This window comes from Podarcis pityusensis (assembly GCF_964106645.2).
Source record: "Podarcis pityusensis genome assembly, chromosome: 12".
Classification (NCBI taxonomy): Eukaryota; Metazoa; Chordata; class Lepidosauria; order Squamata; family Lacertidae; genus Podarcis; species Podarcis pityusensis.
Genome location: NC_138037.1, coordinates 14,460,687 through 14,479,464, shown reverse-complemented (window position 1 = coordinate 14,479,464; position 18,778 = coordinate 14,460,687). Strand labels below are relative to the sequence as shown.

The window sequence follows — 18,778 nt, the reverse complement described above, 5'->3', positions numbered from 1 at the left end:
TGCTTTTTTTCCTCCTCCCTCCCAATCCCTTTTCCTTTTGTGTCATGTCTTTCAGTTTGTAAGTTTGAGGCAGTGACTGTCTGTCTTGGAGCCTTTCTTTGGCTTTAGAACAGGATAAAAATGTTATAGATAAAAGAATAAATAAATAAATCAGCTGAATAAAGGCAGAATAATCCATCCGCAAAAGCCAATAAAAAAAAAACCCCACATCAAAACCACCCAATAATTTTAAATATCTATTACATCCATTTACAAACCATCTATTGCTTTTTATTGCGTATTTTAGGTGCTCTTGTAAAGGATCGCTGTGCTTATTTTATTCTAGCTCCAACTGAACTGCTACTTTCTGGACATTTCCCTCTGAACCCAATACAGCTTCCCCCTCCCGACTCACATAAAGTCCATACCATAATAAAATTTGTCAATCTGTAATGTGCCACAAGACTATTTGTTCTCCCCCCCCCCCCCGCAACAGATGAACAGATCCCCTTTTAGAATCTATAAACTGCTGTAATCAGGAAAGTGACACCCTAGAGAATCAACACAGTCTTCTTAAATTTTAATATCAGTGACTGATACCCAAAAATCCTCTAAACAGGTTTGGTGGAATTTGTGCATCCCGGGGCTTAAAGACTTGCTCCCCTACTCCCTAAAAGCAACATCTTCTCACTCAGTATGGAGTAATAGTGTTGGGAATCAATAAGAGATAAAATATGGCTAACATTTATTAATAATAATAACAATTAGGGACCCCATCTCGGACTTTTCCTGGGGAAAAAGAAATGATTGATTCTGAGACACTTTAACTTAAAGGAAATACAGTACTGTTTAACTGAAAGTGGAGAAGATGGATGTTCGCATGGACCGAAGGTTTTAAGTAATCATATTTTATTCTTTTATGTAAACAGCAGAAGGAAAATCAGAAGTTCCTTTTCTGTATTTTTTTTGCTAATCTTTCTTTTCTTTTGATTTATTTTATTTTCTCTTTCTCTATATTTCCTCTCTTTATTTCTATTGTTTGTTTCTTTTCTTCTTGTTTTTCTCCTTTGTTTTGTTGTTCTCCTTCCCTGTTTAGGGAAGTTTTTAATGACTGATGTTTTAATGTATTCTTAACCTTTCGTAGGAAGCCGCCCAGAGTGGCTGGGGAAACCAAGCCAGATGGGCGGGGTATGTATGTTATGTATGTATATATAAATAAATAAATAAATAAATAAATAAATAGAGGTTTGTTTGTTTTCGCAATTTCACTGTATTATGGGAAAATCTCATTTTTTAAAAGAGCAAATTCATTTTTGTGACCTTCAAATTTTGGAAACTCAAAAGGGGTGTGTATGTGTTAAGGGAAGCTATCTTGCTGAAAAAATGATAGCAAAACAACTTCAAGGTCTGCTGTCTTTGCAGGACCAACCACGCAACACAAAATCAGTTTATGTAATGCACATTCAACTTTGTAACTCACATTCCCATGCCATTGCTTAGGAAAAAGGTACCAGCTAATATACAAAATTGCAATTCAAGTAACATTGTTTCAACATTTAAAACAAGAAGATAGCATTGTGCAAATGTGTTTCATAATGTGAGCGAGTACTGTATGTCTGAATGTACACCTCAGGATAAAAACTTTCCCGAGAGAGTAAACTAACACCACTTATTTAGGGTTGCCATCTTTCAAAAAGTAAAACACTGGATGCAAAAGTTGTTGAGCTTTAAGGAAATTCGGCAAAAACTAGACTTCCAACATGGGCTGCCATACTTCCAGATTTCCCCAGCCATTTCTGCCTACACACTTGATTCCGACTACTGTATTCCGGCTATGTCCAGGAAATTCCAGACGTATGGCAACCCTAACTTATTGCAGCCTCCATTCTGGACTACAAACCCCATCAGCCTCAGCCAGCATAGCCAAAATGTCTGAAGGGCACCAGGTTGGCTAAGACTGTCGCAATGTCTCTTTGAAACAAAATAAAAAAAAAATCCTTCCAGTAGCACCTTAGAGTCCAACTAAGTTTGTTATTGGTATGAGCTTTTGTGTGCATGCACACTTCTTCAGATACACTGAAGTGTGTTTCTGAAGTGTGCATCTAAAGAAGTGTGCATGCACACGAAAGCTCATACCAATAACAAACTTAGTTCGTCTCTAAGGTGCTACTAGAAGGAATTTTTTTATTTTGTTTCGACTACGGCAGACCAACACGGCTACCTACGTATATCTAGAACAGTGTCTCTTTGGTCACTCAACAGACAGTTGAATGCCCACAGCGGTCCTGTTGCCTCTTCGGATCAGAGGATCTGGTTCGCATTATAGTCTTTAAAATGTGTTTGCATGAGCTGCTACAGAGGGGGTTTTCCTGCAGTCTCTGTTATCCACGTTTAGCCTGTCTGCAACAACCACAGTACTGCCTCATGCTTTTCAGAGTTGCCCCTTATCATATGCAATTGTTTGTTTCACTGTGGCACGTGTATTTTAATGTTAAGTGCCTCGGAGGATTATTCCTCTATCAGTGTATATTAAACGTTGTGTTGCATACAACAGTGTATTTGCATTTATGTACCACCTTTCTGTCAAGGCACCCAAGGCGGCTCAGAGCTTTAAAATGCCTAAACAGATGAATCACATAAAAAGTAAAGTTGACCAGGAGTTGGAGGACAGTTCGACAAGAGCAGATTCCCACCCACCCATCCCAATGCTGTTGGCATTGTTTTGGTTGTTATACACAGTGGTACCTTGGTTACAGACGCTTCAGGTTACATACGCTTCAGGTTACAGACTCCACTAATCTGGAAGTAGTACCTCGGGTTAAGAACTTTGCTTCTGGATGAGAACAGAAATTGTGCGGCGGTGGCACGGTGGCAGTGGGAGGCCCCATTAGCTAAAGTGGTCCTCAGGTTAAGAACAGACCTCCAGAACGAAATAAGTTCTTAACCCGAGGTACCACTGTACAGTCATACCTCATGTTACGTTTGCTTCAGGTTGCGCGTTTTCAGGTTGTATCCCGGGGCGACCCGAAGGTACTCACGCATGCGCAGACGAGCAAAATGATGTCATGCACATGTGCAGAAGAGGCAAATCGTGACCAGCGCATGCACAGGCGCGGGTTGTGTTATTTTCAGGTTGCAAACGGACCTCCGTAATGGATCCCGTTTGCAACCAGAGGTACCACTGTACAGCCACCTTCAGTATATGCTTACACTATTGTTCGTAATCCTGGACAAGGAAGATTCTAGTCAGTTTGCCCAGAGAAGCCTGGCATCTGTCACCCCTAACACATGGCTTCCCTCCAGAAACCTGGCTCCTTATAGCAATGTTAGAAACTCAGATATATAGGTGCCAAATGGTGCCTTGAACCAGGGTTTAAACAGAATGTCTAACTGCCATTTTGGGGCCAGGTAGCTCGAAAGTTGTATTTTTCAATACCATTTTTTGTTCCTGAAATTTGTTCCGATTGTGCAGATAAAATAACCCAGATAGAATTCCAAAGGATGCGCTGTTAGCGTGTGAAAACAGTCAGGATCCAAGGATCCCCTGGCATGCACCTCCAGATGGTGGAGACGTCAGGCACCATCCTGGCAACGGGCCATCTTCACTTGGTCGCAGGTGGCCGATAGCCAGGTGCAAAATGCACCTGGTGAATTCTGAACATTGCTCCTGATTGCACTCCAGATTATTGATTAGAATACAATAGTGGGCACTGAACTGAGAGCGGCAGGTGATCAGTAGGTGGACTCCTTAGCAACTGGATTTTATATACGTGAGGTTATTTAATCCTAGGCAAAGGGGCTGCTGACAAGAACACACAACACTGCAAGAACAAAAGAAACACCTACTTCAAAAATTGTCAGGGGCTTATGATGACGAAGGCCAATGATTTATGCAGACGTCAGAGATGCTGGGATACTAGACAGGAAGAAGGAGAGGAAAAAAATGGAATCAAATGACAGCCATGTGAGTTTACGAACGCAAGCCAGTCACCTGAACCAGCAACCGCAGGGCTCTGATGCATCTGCTGATCTTACAGCTTTGTTCTGTTTATAATGCTTTTTTTATTTATTTGGGAGGCCAAGATGCCCCTGGAAAAAAATTCATCCATGGGGCAGGAATACCGTGGCAACCTCTGATTCCCAGCATACTCAGAAGGACCCATCATGAGCAACAGCTGTTGGTAGATCTGATTTCATGCAAGTAGTCTAATCCTTTTCCCTTTTCAAAAAAAATAATTAAAAAAATAGCGCTTTTTCGCATCTATTCCCCCCCCCCTTTTTTAAGGTCACCTAAGCTAGTGACCATCACAAGATCCTGTGAAAGCAAATTCCCTTCAATTATGTGGAAGAAGAACTTATACCATATATATATATATATATACATATATATATATATATATATATATATATATATATATGCACTACTTACTCTAATAGGGACAAAACAAAATCTTAAATCCTGCCATAACAGCAAATAAGGGCTTCTTGGGGTGGCATTCAGATGGCATTTTATTCCCCCTTCCCAACATTTCTATCTTCCTGTTTCATGTGATGTAAAAGCCCCTTCTGGAAATCTGGGGGGGGGGGGGGGGGAGGAATTGTTTGCAACCCTTTTAACTTGGAAAATTGCAGAAGGTTGCACTGTAATTTTCCTGCAGTTTTCCTGTTATGATGAAATGTGGAGCAGTATCCCAGTCCCCAGTTCTTTTCTGCCGTTTAAAATTTCGTGAGATGTGGCAGCATATTGATCAAAGAGTCGCAGTTCCTTAACACAGCAGCTACTGCAGTGCAAAAGGAACGTTAAAATCAGGATAGAAGCACTAGATTATAACCAGTGAAACATATGCAATAGATTCCACACCCGAATGCCGCCTGGGAGGCAAAATGCACAGGACTGCATCAACACCACGCATTTAAAGCACAACAGTTTGCTCAATGAATCCTGGGACAGTAGTTTGCTAAGGGTGCTGGGGACTGAAGCTCTGTGAGCGGTAAACTACATTTCCCAGGACTCTCTGGGGGAAAGGCATGTAGTCTAAATGTATGGTGTGGGTATCATGAACAGGAATGGGAGTAACAACAAACGGCTGAAAGAAGATCTGCAGAGTCAATGCTTATATTTGGGATCTTGGGGATATATTATTATAGTTGTTGTATTTTATTTTTTTATATCCCGCCTCTTTCCCAGACCAGGACTCAGGCAGGTTCTGGCTAAAGGCAAAAACTACAGGGAAATCAGCCAGACCAGGGAGAAAAGGTTCCTAACACCAAACTATCAGAATGAAGCACGTACTAAACAGAGGCCCAGGTTTGCTCACTTGCAGGAGTAAAAAAACAGGCACTGCTGCTCTTTGTTAGGCTGCCTTTGCATCACCCTGTCCTGTGTGTTTTGACACATATTTTACCAAATGGGAAAAAAGAAAACTTGCAGTTTTTAAGCCTGCAACAGGTAAAGAAAAGAAAAAGTATATTCATGCAAGAATATTTAAAAGGCAGAACTGGCAGTGCAGAGAGTGGCTAGAGCAGGCTAGGAGGAAAGGCCTGCTGTGCCTTCGGTAGCCAACATGGTGCCCTCCAGATGTTGGGACTCCCAACTCTCACCAGCATGTCAGCAGTCAAGGTTGAGGCGGCTGTAGTTCATCACATTGGCTACTTTGTGCTACACAGTTGCTAAAACAGGCTGCTGTCAGATTACTGGGCGCTTGGTGGAATTACTGTAGCTCAATGGTGGAATTGGGACGCGGGTGGCGCTGTGGGTTAAACCACAGAGCCTAGGACTTGCCGATCAGAAGGTCGGCGGTTCGAATCCCCGCAACAGGGTGAGCCCCCGTTGCTCAGTCCCTGCTCCTGCCAACCTAGTAGTTCGAAAGCACCTCAAAGTGCAAGTAGATAAATAGGGACCGCTCCGGCGGGAAGGTAAACGGCGTTTCCGTGTGCTGCTCTGGTTCGCCAGAAGTGGCTTAGTCATGCTGGCCACATGGCTGGCTCCCTCAGCCAGTAAAGCGAGATGAGCGCCACAACCTCAGAGTTGGTCACGACTGGACCTAATGGTCAGGGGTCCCTTTACCTTTAATGGTGGAACACACGCCTTGCAAGTAGGATGTTCTCCAGGTAGGAGATCTAGGAAGAACCTCTACCTGAGATCCTGAATAACTGCTACCAAGCACAACAGACAGAACCGGGGCAAGATGTACCACAGGACATAAAGTTGCTTGTTCACTATGCATTTGGACAGGTAACCAAATTCTGCATGGTGGCTCCTGAGATCGAGGAGCAGGTTTTCGTCTATGTTTGGATACAACTGGATGCACTGATTTTTTTTGTTTCTTCAAGTTACAGAGCAGCACTGGGTACGAGGCTGCTAATATATTCATAAACAGGACACCAAAAATATTCTTGCATGGGGTATAAGTAAAATATTTATAATTCTTCGGCCTTCTTCCATGTCTTATTTACAGCCATTTAACTGCAAAAGAATCAACCCATCATTTTGCAGTAGTGCCATGCCCTGGCTCACAACACGTCACAGTGGTGTACTGCTATAGCAATGGCTCCTGACCATTTCTCTGCAAAGGGCAGAAAGCCACAGCACTGAGCCTTTTGCTTTTCAGCAAATTTTAAGATGCAGCTTACCAATACGACCCAGAGTTGAAACGGCTGCAACCCAGCAAAGAGTCACACCTCACTTTGTGGAAAACCACAGTTGCTGCAAGCACCGAAGGGCAAGAGATGATGACAGATTATGAAATAAAACCTGTTTCGGCTTTCTCACAAGCAATCCAGAGAGAGGGGCCAACAATGGAACAGAAACAGATTGAAGTGGATCCAAAAGAAGGAATTCAGCTGTGTGCTAATGCGATCATGCTGTCAAATGCAAGCTTTTCTGCTCACTTGCTGTAACACATTGCTCTGGGGTTTCTCTTGACCCCTGGAGCCAATTTGGGAGGGAATTCCTGTTGTCCTAGCAGGACTCACTGCTCCTACAAGAGCCACTATTTCGTTGAATCTGGCCCAAAATCTCCTCCTGAGGGAAGCTGCTTGCAATACAATGTAACATATGACAAATTATTATCAAGCAGCTTAGGGTGTTGTTGTTTTTGAGGATTGCATTTCATCCTATTACCAAGCCCAGAATTTGTTTGTCAATAGAAACGGGTTCTTAAAACAAGTCTCCATCGCTACAACATGCAGCTTTATCGTTCAGTGTTCATACACCTTAAGATGTGTATACAATGCTTGTTCCAAGGAGGAACTGGCTGTGGCTTCAGAGAACGGACAAGAATGAGGCGAGGGGGAGAGAAATAGAAAAGGGTTAAAGAGGAAGTGCTTTTGTCTGCCTTCTACAGAACATCAAAGGCTGCTTCCTTCCATAGCTATTGATTGAAGGGAGAAATGGGCCCATGTATATATTTGAGAGGATGGTTCACATGTGTGCAGACTTGTGACTGGATGTGTCTTGGGATGCTACATATGTGCATATTTGGCTATCGCTGGGTGCAAAGGAGAGCAAATGTCTATTTATCAAAGTAGAGGAAAGAGAGGGAAGGAGTGTGTATGGGGGGGCAGAGAAGAGAGAGACAAGAACAGATATCTTGATTTTGGTACAGTCATGGTTCCAGACTGAAGCAGAAAAAAGGAGGAATTGAAGTTCCCAACATGCCACGTATTACTGATGTTTCTACGGACCTACAGATCTGTATGTTTTCTTAGCACCAACTGTTAAGTAGGATGTCAGAGAACGTCATCAGAAACAGAAATGAGAGCAGAAATTGCTGCAATTTGCATGTCCAGGTGAGGTCAAGAATAGAAATCGTGCAAGCAAACAGGGGCTGTACTAACTACCTTTATGTTTTTAGACTACATACATTATGCAAACAATGGTAATGTGCAATATGTACATGATTTATTTAATCACACTCAACGCACACGTCTCAAAGTGATGCACAACAAAACTAGCGGAGAAAGAGTGAAAACAACACAAAAACCAAACAAACAGATATATTTTAAATAAACACACACAAAAATACAAAATAGACACCCATGGCAGAGACTCATTCATCAAACTGAAAATCTGTCGGGGGGAAATGTCTTCAGTTTCTGGAAAGTGGGGATAGAGGGTGCCTGTCATATCTTGATGGGGCAGCCATACAGAAAGCCCTGCTTTGTGTTACTGTGGAGTGAGCTTCTGATATCTTTAGAACTTGCAGGGAAAGCTCTCCAGCAGACCGCAGTGACCTACTGGATATATAAGGGATAAAGTGTTCGAAACTCGTGTTCGAAACTCCTATTGTTCTAGGTGTTTTTTGCGTCAGGGAATTTCATTAGCGTGAGCAGTTTCTGAGCTCTGGGCGCAAGACCGTGCCTAAGATTTCAGATTAAAACTGCAGAGTGGAAGGAAAGGAGGACCTTTTTCTGCCTCCCCACTTCTAGCTACTCTCTGAAGACTTGAGAAGAGACCCTCTTAAGAATATTAGGGGGGGTAGGCAGGGGAGGGACTAGACCATGTGAAAAATGAACATAAAAATTTAGCTGCAGTTCGTTCATTTTCAGCTTTGTATTCTTGTCATTAAAAAAGCGTTCCTAGACATTCCGTTGTTGCGCCCATAACCTAGGTCTAAGGTGCCATTTAGCTCCTAGTTTTCACATCTCAGTTTCTAACACTGAAGGGATAAGGCGATCCTTCAAGTTAAGGGTCCTGAGCTGGAAAGGGCTTCATATGTTAGCACCAACACCTTGAACTTGACCAGGTAGCAGACTGGCCCTGGCTACCAATTCCTCAAGCAAGGTGTTATATGGCTGCAGTATTTTGCCCCCATACACAACCCAGCCAAGTTAGGAACAATAAGGAGGAAACAAACTGAAAGAAACTCTGATGGGAAGGTACAACGCAGCTTCAGGTTGTGTTGGGGGCCACACACAGAGCCCCTCTGTGCTCTGTGCCCTAGCCAAGGTATGCCACAATCCCCTGATGGAGTTTGGCCACCCACGTAGAGGACTGACCAACCCAGATAGGATATAGATAATAAAATGGAGTTTTAACTGCTAAGAGGGATAATTACTGAACGCCGAGATTTGACTCCACTCCCAGCTGAGACACATGCAGCAAGAAGCTCACAGTGAATACCCAGCTGCATGAAAAGGTTGCAATTTGATCCCTGTCCTACCAAGGTCTTTAAAGACAACCACCACCTTCTGGATGCAGTCCAACCATCTGAAAAAAGTTGAAAAGTTTGTCAAGTGGAGTAGTGGGCAGGATATCTATATTCGGCATCAAGGAGATGCCTGCATGATACTTCTTGCCCACCACATGGGTGGTTTATGTTGTCAGCTATGACAACTTGTTTTTAGAGGTTGGGAAGTCTGGGTCTAGGCACCTGCCTACCCACAACAGGTGTCAAAGATTAAAGCACTCATCATTTGTTCAGCAAAGTCATCTTGTAGATAGTAAACATATCACTGATATTTGGTACAGCGGTACCTTGGTTTAGGAACTTAATCCGTTCCAGAAGTCCGTTCTTAAACCAAAGCGTTCATAAACCAAGGTGTGCTTTCCCATTGCAGCAGGGGACTCAATTTACAAATGGAACTCACTCGACAGGAAGCAAAACATGTTCTTATTCCAAGGCAAAGTTCACAAGCCAAAACACCTACTTCCAGGTTTGCAGCGTTCTTAATCCAAGTTGTTCATAAACTAAGCTGTTCTTAAAACCAAGGTACCACTGTACTTGGACTGAGGCCTTTGGGTTTAGTTTGCTTCCCAATATCATTTTTTGCACAGGACTATAGTTGCAGTTCCAGACCTTTCTTTAGTCTTATCGCTGCTTTCCCCTGACTCTTGCTGTGGTTCAAGACAACTCTGTTCCTGTTTTGGTCACACCTTGACCTATGTTTCTTCATTCCAGTTTTATCCTGCCTTTCTTCAAAGGAGTTCAGACTGGCGTACACACCTCATACAATCCACTTTTTAACCTCACAACAATCCTATGAAATAGGTTAGGCTGAAAAAGAGTGACCAGCCCAAGTTCAACCATTGAGGTTTATGGAAGAGCTGAGATTTGAACCCGAGGCTCCCTAGGCCTGGCCTTACACTCATTATTCCGTAACACTCTTCCAAGGTTATAGTAAGGTTATTCACAAGCTGTTCTCCAACATTGCCTATTTTAGTTATAACAGATTTATTCATTTGCTGACACATTAAGATCTTTTAAATATGTATATATGTATATTTGTTGGCCACGTTCCAGTAGCTTTAGTACAGAAATTATTTCAGCAATTTTGCCTTACAGAACCTTTTATTTTGGCTGCCCGAAATGTCGTATCTTTCTGTGTATTTTGAGATGCACCTCTCCAATACCATGAACCCTTCATTTTTAGCTGTTGTGAGCCGCCCTGTACTCTTGAAGAAAAATGGGGAAGGAAGGCAGTTTTTAAAAATGTGTGCAGGCTTTCAACAGGAAGTCATATAAATGGAATAAACTATTCCTGCATTGGTATGTAAGCAAACACTAATGAACCACATAACTTTCAGAAAAGTTCCCAATCAAAATTTAAAGACTCCCTAGTAAATTTAGAATTTGCAACTTATATACCATAACAGGAAGGACTATAATGAATCCCATGGAGTCTTGGTCACTGGATTTTACTCAATGCAGGTTTTAAGGAGGTAGGAGTAACATTTATTGTAACTGATCTAGTTTCTCATGTGTTATAAGTAAATCCAGACCCAAGTCTGGATTATCAGATCAAAGCACCCTTCTCATATGTTATCTAGGTCTAAGATGCGAGTAAGTGAACGGTAACATCTGAAATGAGTCTTGAGCAATAAGACATTAGACTAATCCAGTGCAATGTCCACCCTTAAATCTTTATCAAGAAGAAGCGCTGAGATCTATTCCAGGCATGCAATACAAGCCTATGCACATTTACTCAAAAGCCAAGTCACACTTTCAATGGAACTTGCTCCCTGCTATGCGAGCATAAGGTTGAAGCCTTACTTACACATCCTTCTTTAAGATATGAGCAGATAAGTGGCCTCCAAAATAAAATTATAATGGTATTAAAAACACATGAACAAAAATCACTTGCAGCCACAAATTACTAGGACAGTAGTTCAAAACAAAAAAACATATTAGTTTCTCAAACTCCACTTATCATTGGTGCTTTTTCATCTGTGAATATGGGAACAGGCACAGCATGTTGTTCCTACTATTATTCAAATAAAGATCTCGATACAAAAAGTTCCAAAGTGGATCATGCAATGCACCAGGAGAAAGGGGCTGTTCTTTGCCAGCAGCTGATTGCCACGTACAGATCTGGGACTGCTTAAATCCCATTCACATGCATGCAACACCCATTTAATTAGGCCTTTCATCCTGTTGATGCACGTGCAAATCGTGTATCCTCGCTCATGCTCTACTGCTCTGGATCAAACCCCTATCATTAAGGAAACGTGTAACCTGGGCAAAAAGCCAAGGCACACAGACGACTGCACAGCTCACATCCAAAGAAACAACTTTTTAAGTCGAACTTAACTCAATACAATCGGGATTTGCTTTGTAAATAGTCATTGCATTTTCAAACTTGGTGAAGCTTCTCCCGATTTACATTTGTGGATTTCTTTTGCTTTCATTTAGTATCACCAGCTTTTGATGGCTTTCTAGCTAACTGTCAAGTGGAAGGTTCTTATGACGAAACCCACAGAGGGCATGTTTTGCAAACAGAAGTCCTAAGGTCCAAATCCTGTTGTCGCAGGAAGGAAGACTGGGAAAGTCCTCTGGCTTGAGGACCTGGAGAACCAATGCTAGCCTGTTTATACAATTCTGGGTTAGATGGACCAAGTGTGTAAGAATGCAATTCTAAGCAAACTTACTCTTGGGAGTAGATCCTGCTGAACCGAGTGAGGCCTGCTTTTGAGGAGACATGCACAGAATTGCACTGCATCAGGTTAATAGGAAGGGTAGGCAAGGGGTGAGAAACATTGCTTGCTTCCAGATACTTATATATTTTGTTTGTAAAAAGCACCCTCTATAATTTTCTTGAAGAATAAAAGGTAATTGTTAAATACAGTACAAACGTGGAATCTCCCTTGTTAACATCACAAAATCTGAGCCATGCCATCTAGTTTCTGGCAGATATTTCTATTTATTTAAGACATTTTTTTTTGCACCACCCCATTGCATATCAGAATTCACGGCAGTGTACAGATATGACCACCACAGCTATGAATATCAAATAAGATGCATGACATGTGATTGATGCTGTGGGTTGTACCCTATGAAAGTTCATGGCCAGATATCCAATATAGCTTGATCTGCATGAGAAGGAAGGCAGTAATGCAGTGGCAGAGCCCTGAAGAACCAGCAGAATGGATGATAAAATTTCAGATGAAGGCAGGGGAGGCATCACTTTTTAATCCTTCCCTGTGGGGGGGAAATATTCCTGAAAATAACAAAACTAGCAGAGCCAGAAGAGAGCTGGGAAGGAAACCTACGTGTGCTCCTCCCAAAACATGAGGGAACATTAAAAAAAAAATTATTCCCACTTGCAACCTGCAATGATTCCATCTATTCTACCACCTTCGTTCAGTTGCATGTACAGTGGTACCTCGGGTTACATACGCTTCAGGTTACATACGCTTCAGGTTACAGACTCCGCTAACCCAGAAATAGTGCTTCAGGTTAAGAACTTTGCTTCAGGATGAGAACAGAAATCGTGCTCCGGTGGCGCAGCAGCAGCGGGAGGCCCCATTAGCTAAAGTGGTGCTTCAGGTTAAGAACAGTTTCAGGTTAAGAACGGACCTCTGGAACGAATTAAGCACTTCACCTGAGGTACCACTGTATAGGCCAGCCCTTAAGGAGCCATAAGATTATTTGGCCCAGTTCACACAGCTTGCCAGGATGCTACCCCTACACAGGCTGAAGAAGTGAGTGTTAGGTCACAATGCATGTTAGGTGACTTGGGCTTCTGAGGGTGGAATCTCTCTCCTCCCTGATGGTGCCAGCCCAGGTAGTTACGTGAACACAGTCATCAAGTTTATAAAAGTATATGCTTCTATCATTCTCTCCATAAGGTGGCCCTTTCCGTTTCCCCTTATTTTTTTGTCCTGTTCCAATTCATGCATCTTTAATGCTTAAGAATGTGTTCTCCTTCCTTCTAATGTATTCTTCCTCCATTTTATACGCAGGTAAAGGATCCCCATACATGCTCCCCGCTTGCAATCTTCTGAAACCCTACCTCTTCTTTCCACTAGGCATCCTCGCCTCTTTTTACAGATAAAATTTAAAATTATTAGGGAGCTGGGATTTTTTGCCGCTTTTGTGCAGCAGCAAGCGGTACCGCGCTGCAAGCAGCCAGCATTCATATGCGTTCTGTGTAAATAAATAATTGTCGTAACATCCAGTCGAAACTGCGGGAGGAATTCAGAATGGCAGAACATAATTACCCTGCCTGGAAGCCAGCCAGATCACGGTGGTTGACATCCCTGTTCTAGTGAGATCTTTGAAAGTGCAGTGATTAGTTACAATGCTTCACATAATTAAATGAGAATATGAGTGAACGTTCAAAACGGAATTCAGAAATATCTGTCACCAATTCATTATCTACCAGAACAGCAAAATGGTGCCATTTTAGTGATTTATCTTTAATGGCACCAGCACTACAGTCCAAAAATACATGAGCTGGAGCCATCGTTTAAATACACGAGGAAGGCGGGAGACAAACACATCATAAAAAAAAAGACATTTCCCCCCCTGTAATTTGGGAGTTGCTTTAAGAAGCAGTAAATGAGCAGCCCTATCACAGAATTTCATTAATTCAGCACAAGATTGGCACAGTAATTACTAGGAATAATTTTTCTTGGTAAAATCTTGGAGAAAAGCTGTTTTGTTTAGTTTTTCCACCACCGTGAGGGAAAAACAAATCACCTCGTAACGTTTTTAATTTTAACAAGTTTTCATCAATACAAATTAAGTGGCACATAATAAGCCTCGGCAACATATTCGGATTGTTATTACTTAAAAACATCAGATCCAGATATTAAATTTATTATTAAACTACGGTGGCATATCTAAAAAGGCAATTCATTAGTTAATACGAAGATATGTAATTGGGTACTGATTGCCTCTCACTATATTTAAGTAGTGGAGAGATTTTAGCAACGGAGCAGTGTCTACTGATTAAAAGCTGTGGAGGGAAGGGGAAATCAAGCACGATAAATGGCAAAAAGATTGGGGGGGGGAGGGCTTAAAAACAAACCCACAGCAACAAAATGGCAGCGAAGGCTGTTCCCTGCACCCATGCTGTCATGTGATGCAACTGTGCCGTGAAATGCCAATGGGAGTTGGTGCATAAAGTTGGTGGCACCTAGGCTAAGGCTTGGATCCTAACTGCCCCCCCCCATCCGATAAACTGAAGACGAGTTGTACTCCATGCTTGCAACTCTGCTACTGCACGGAATGAAACTTACAATCTGGGTCTATTTTATACCTACTCCAAGACTGGATTCTGTTCCTAGGTTGTATAAAAGGCTCTACTCAGTTGCAAACCAATATCTTTTAATGATTATAACATACTATGACATATTGTTGCAACTAATTAGTACACATCCTTGTACAGGAAATGTATGAAGTATGCAATGCCAAAACCGATTTAAATCAATGGCTTACAGTACAGTCAAACGCACACCAGGTCAGAAGTGAGTCCCAATGAGTTCGGAGGGACTGCAAGGTAGGTGTGTAAAGGGATCGCAACCTTAGATCATTCTTTTTCCTTGGCAATTTAAATAATGGTTTTAACTTGCCTGGATTTAAATTAATCCACTCAGTTTCCTGGACAAAGAATGTGGCATCTGTAATAAATACTGAGTGGTTGCCCTTGCTTTGGGGGGGAGGAGTGCAAAGTACAAGTCAATGTATCATGTATACTTAAGGCCCATGGTTCAGTCCCCAGGATCTGCAGTGAAAGATTTCTAAGGCAGATCCACACCATATATTCAAAAGTGCATCTAACACACATTTAAAACCCTTGATGGTTTGTACTTCGTTGAGAGTACTGAGAAGTGTGTATTTGTAAGGGGCAAGCCACAGTTCCCAGGATTCTTTGGGGCAAGTAATGTGCTTCAAATGTGTGTTGAATGCGTTTTAAATGGTGTGGATCTGCCCTCCAATAGCAACAGGGCCAGGACAAATTTGCCTGAGACCCTGGAGAACAGGTGTCAGCCACTATAGACATGTTTTGACTAGATGAACCAATATTTCAGTAAAAGGAAGCTTCATATAGAAGATTACTGTATGACGCAAATACTATATTATACCATTACAACACAGTGCTCCTAAATATTATTCTGTTATTTGATTATTTAATTCCTATACGGCTTAATGGGTTGAAAAAAGATCTCTTAAGTGGTGTACAAAAAAACTGAAGTGACAACAGAACAAAATATTACAATAATAAACAGTTTCGTACAGAAATGTTACATTAATCCAAAACTACTAATATCTATAAAATCAACATCAATTCATTTTCCTTCTGACACACATTCAGCCTCTGGGTTCTCACCCAGGGTCCAAATGAACGCTCAGCCCTCCAAAGTCTCACAATGAGACTCTACCCATTTGTCTGAACTCCCCTGAAATAATTGTAGGAAGCAATGGTCTGTTAAGAGACTCTCACCTCAAGTAGCACTGTAAGTTTTGTTTCTGTTTTTTAGTGAAAATAGCACAGAAATAGGTCAGGTTTCCCCTGTTTCAATTTCTCCGATGCACCTTTCAATAATACAAGCTGTCTAGGGAATCGCTGAATTGGTAGTGTCTCTTAATCTCAGTGTTGTAGGTTCAGGCCCCACATTGGGGGGGGGGGGATCTGCATTGCAGGGGGTTGAGCTAGATGGGTCCCTTCCAACTCTATAATTCTATGATTCTATGACAAAAAGACACTAAAAATGGGAAACTTCTGTTTGCTATGGGCAAAACAGGGCATTAATGAAGAATTCTTTGTGATATCACTCATTGCTTAATGAAGTTCTTTGGTAATCATGTAATGTAACATCTGGGAGGATAAAGGGGTGAGTATGTTTGCTAATGAGGGGACGCGGGTGGCGCTGTGGGTAAAAACCTCAGTGCCTAGGGCTTGCCGATCGCATGGTCGGCGGTTCGAATCCCCGCGGCGGGGTGAGCTCCCGTCTTTCGGTCCCAGCTCCTGCCCACCTAGCAGTTCGAAAGCACCCCTAAGTGCAAGTAGATAAATAGGTACCGCTTTATAGCGGGAAGGTAAACAGCGTTTCCGTGTGCTGCGCTGGTGCCGGCTCGCCAGAGCAGCTTCGTCACGCTGGCCACGTGACCCGGAAGTGTCTCCAGACAGCGCTGGCCCCCGGCCTCTTAAGTGAGATGGGCGCACAACCCTAGAGTCGGACACGACTGGCCCGTACGGGCAGGGGTAGCAAACAAGGTATGTTTGCTAATGTTTGTTAATGTTTGTTAACATTTCCTTCTCTCCCCTTTAAGTTGCCTGGTTACGTCTCATCCAACTAATTATAAATGTGAAAATTCTGTGGGTTCTGAATTATTAGATCAGGGGTCAGCAACCTTTTTCAGCCTCAGACCATGTGGTGGGCCGGACTATATTTTGAAAAAAAATATATGGATGAATTCCTATGCCCCACAAATAACCCAGAGATGCATTTTAAATAAAAGGACACATTCTACTCATGTAAAAACACGCTGATTCCTGGACTGTCCGCGGGCCGCATTGAGAAGGTGATTGGGCTGGATTCGGCCCCTGGGCCTTAGGTTGCCTACCCCTGTATTAGATTTTCCCACTGTGGAAAACAGCCAAAACTGTTGACTACTAAAGGGTATCTCCTGTTTCAGGATCCACCAATTATTATTTGCTTCTAAGCAGTTAGTACAATACCCCTAAGAGCAACCCATCTACATTCATAAAAGTCAACTTCAAAAAAAGATGGAAAACCCCAAACCTTGCTCAAATCTAGTAAGTACCACTGCATCTCCTTTTTCCCAAGGTACCTGATTTGCCAGTGAAGAAATGGAACAGGGCACAGAGGATGTCCTTTTCCTCCTGTTTTCAAATAAAAAGTTGTTTCTAAGAAGCATTGTTACCATCACAAAAAGGGATCTCAACTTTGCCACTGGACTTTGTATAGTCTAGCAGCAAAGCATATCTTTCTTGCTGCTGTACCGGATTAACTTGTGGCTGCGCAAACTTGTTTGACGAGCCGAGCAAAACCCCAAAGAGATAGAGGAGATAAGATTTAAGGCAGTTTGCGAATAGGAGACGTTTTAAAGGTTTGTACTTCCTTTAACCTTAGGTACAGCTTCAATATTTTTCACTTGATTATTATAGGAATCACAACTGCCTTCTCACTCATTTCTTTTCATTTAACTGGCACAGGTATGATCAATTCACACTCCTTACAATTTCTGTCCCAATCCTAAATGATATACAACCAAAAATTTAAAAAAAGAACAAGGAAGAAATACCTGTATAGTAACTCCAAAGGTCTGTGACTTGCTCCCCTTAAAAGTGGAACAGCAAAATACAGAGTCTGGGAACATGTGAAACCTATTATGTGTTATGGTGATTTCGTCCTGTCTGCCTGAGCCCCTTTTCTCCCAGGCACAGGGTAACAGCTATCTGTTGTGACTGGGAACAAAGGTAATTTCCCAGAGGAATGCTTAAATATCATTGTTGAATTTGTTCTCTCCTAAAGCTTCTTGAAGAATAGCCATTTGCGTTCAAGGTCATGGTTTTTAACCCATAAAATACTCAGAACAGTTTGGGGCCTTAAAAGAATTGCCTAGAGGTTCGGGGTGGATAATTGTAGTTGATGTATCTTCTCAGGCAGAAGTCGGGTGTTCAGCGCTGTGTCAAGCCAAGCAAAATATGCAACTGTGGGAACTAAGACATGGCCCCAACCTTCCCAAATTTTCATTCCAAACCAAGTTGCACACGGAACAGTTTGATGCTTCTTAAAACAACTAATAAAAATCTAGGGCCTCCTTCAGAGGAACAAGGTATACGAGCAAACACAAGTCAGAGTCACAGCTGGGGGAAAATACGTACACAGCAAGTATGTTGATAAATAGTACCAGTGCATTTTGACATTTTATACACTTCTTACTCTACAATAAAGAAACATGTTTCATAAAGTGTTTGGTCTGAAATAGGTATCTATTTTGCACTCACAGTACAAAAAACAAGAGTACTCTTAAAAAAAAATTCATGCAAGGAAAACACAGCAGTTTTTCACCATGTCTCATGCTTGTTTTAGGGTGAGGGTGGGAAAACCTTTGGAGGAGTTTGGATTTGATATCTTGCTTTATCACTACCCTAAGGAGTCTCAAAGCGGCTCACAATCTCCTTTCCCTTCCTCCTCCACAACAAACACTCTGTGAGATGAGTGAGGCTGAGAGACTTCAAAGAAGTGTGACTAGCCCAAGGTCACCCAGCAGATGCATGTGGAGGAGCGGAGACGCGAACCCGGTTCCCCAGATTACATGTCCACCGCTCTTAACCACTACACCACACTTTGGCCCTCCAGATGTTACTGAACTTCAACTCCCAACATTCCTGGCAGTTGGCCATGTTTTCAGGGGCTGATGTGAGTTGCACTTCTGCAGCATCTGGAGGGTCAAAAGTTCCCCACCCGTTTCAGGGCATTCTGAGAAATCAACTATCTGGTGGTAACAGTGACTGAAAAATAGTCCTTGATAGCAGACTAATGGGACAACTCGAACCCCTAGCAGGCAGCAGCGGGGGCTTAATTAGCCACTGTTACATCAAC

The 18,778-nt window shown here is 42.3% G+C and overlaps 1 protein-coding gene and 1 long non-coding RNA gene across 13 annotated transcripts in view; both read right to left on the bottom strand.

Annotated features, from left to right (window-relative positions):
• LOC308459224 overlaps positions 1-18,778 on the bottom strand; it is a 300,770-nt gene that overhangs the window by 99,698 nt on the left and 182,294 nt on the right. The window lies entirely within an intron of this gene.
• Positions 1-18,778, bottom strand: part of ZMYND11 (zinc finger MYND-type containing 11) — a 102,413-nt gene that overhangs the window by 72,416 nt on the left and 11,219 nt on the right. The window contains exon 2 of one of the 12 annotated variants that reach the window (XM_080974099.1): positions 3,826-3,895. The exons of 10 other annotated variants lie outside the window; for them this stretch is intronic. The gene's annotated coding sequence lies outside the window, so the exon portion shown is untranslated. Of the gene's footprint in view, positions 1-3,825; positions 3,896-17,000; positions 17,151-18,778 lie in introns of those variants that run through there. One more of the 12 variants, XM_080974100.1, reaches the window with a different exon arrangement.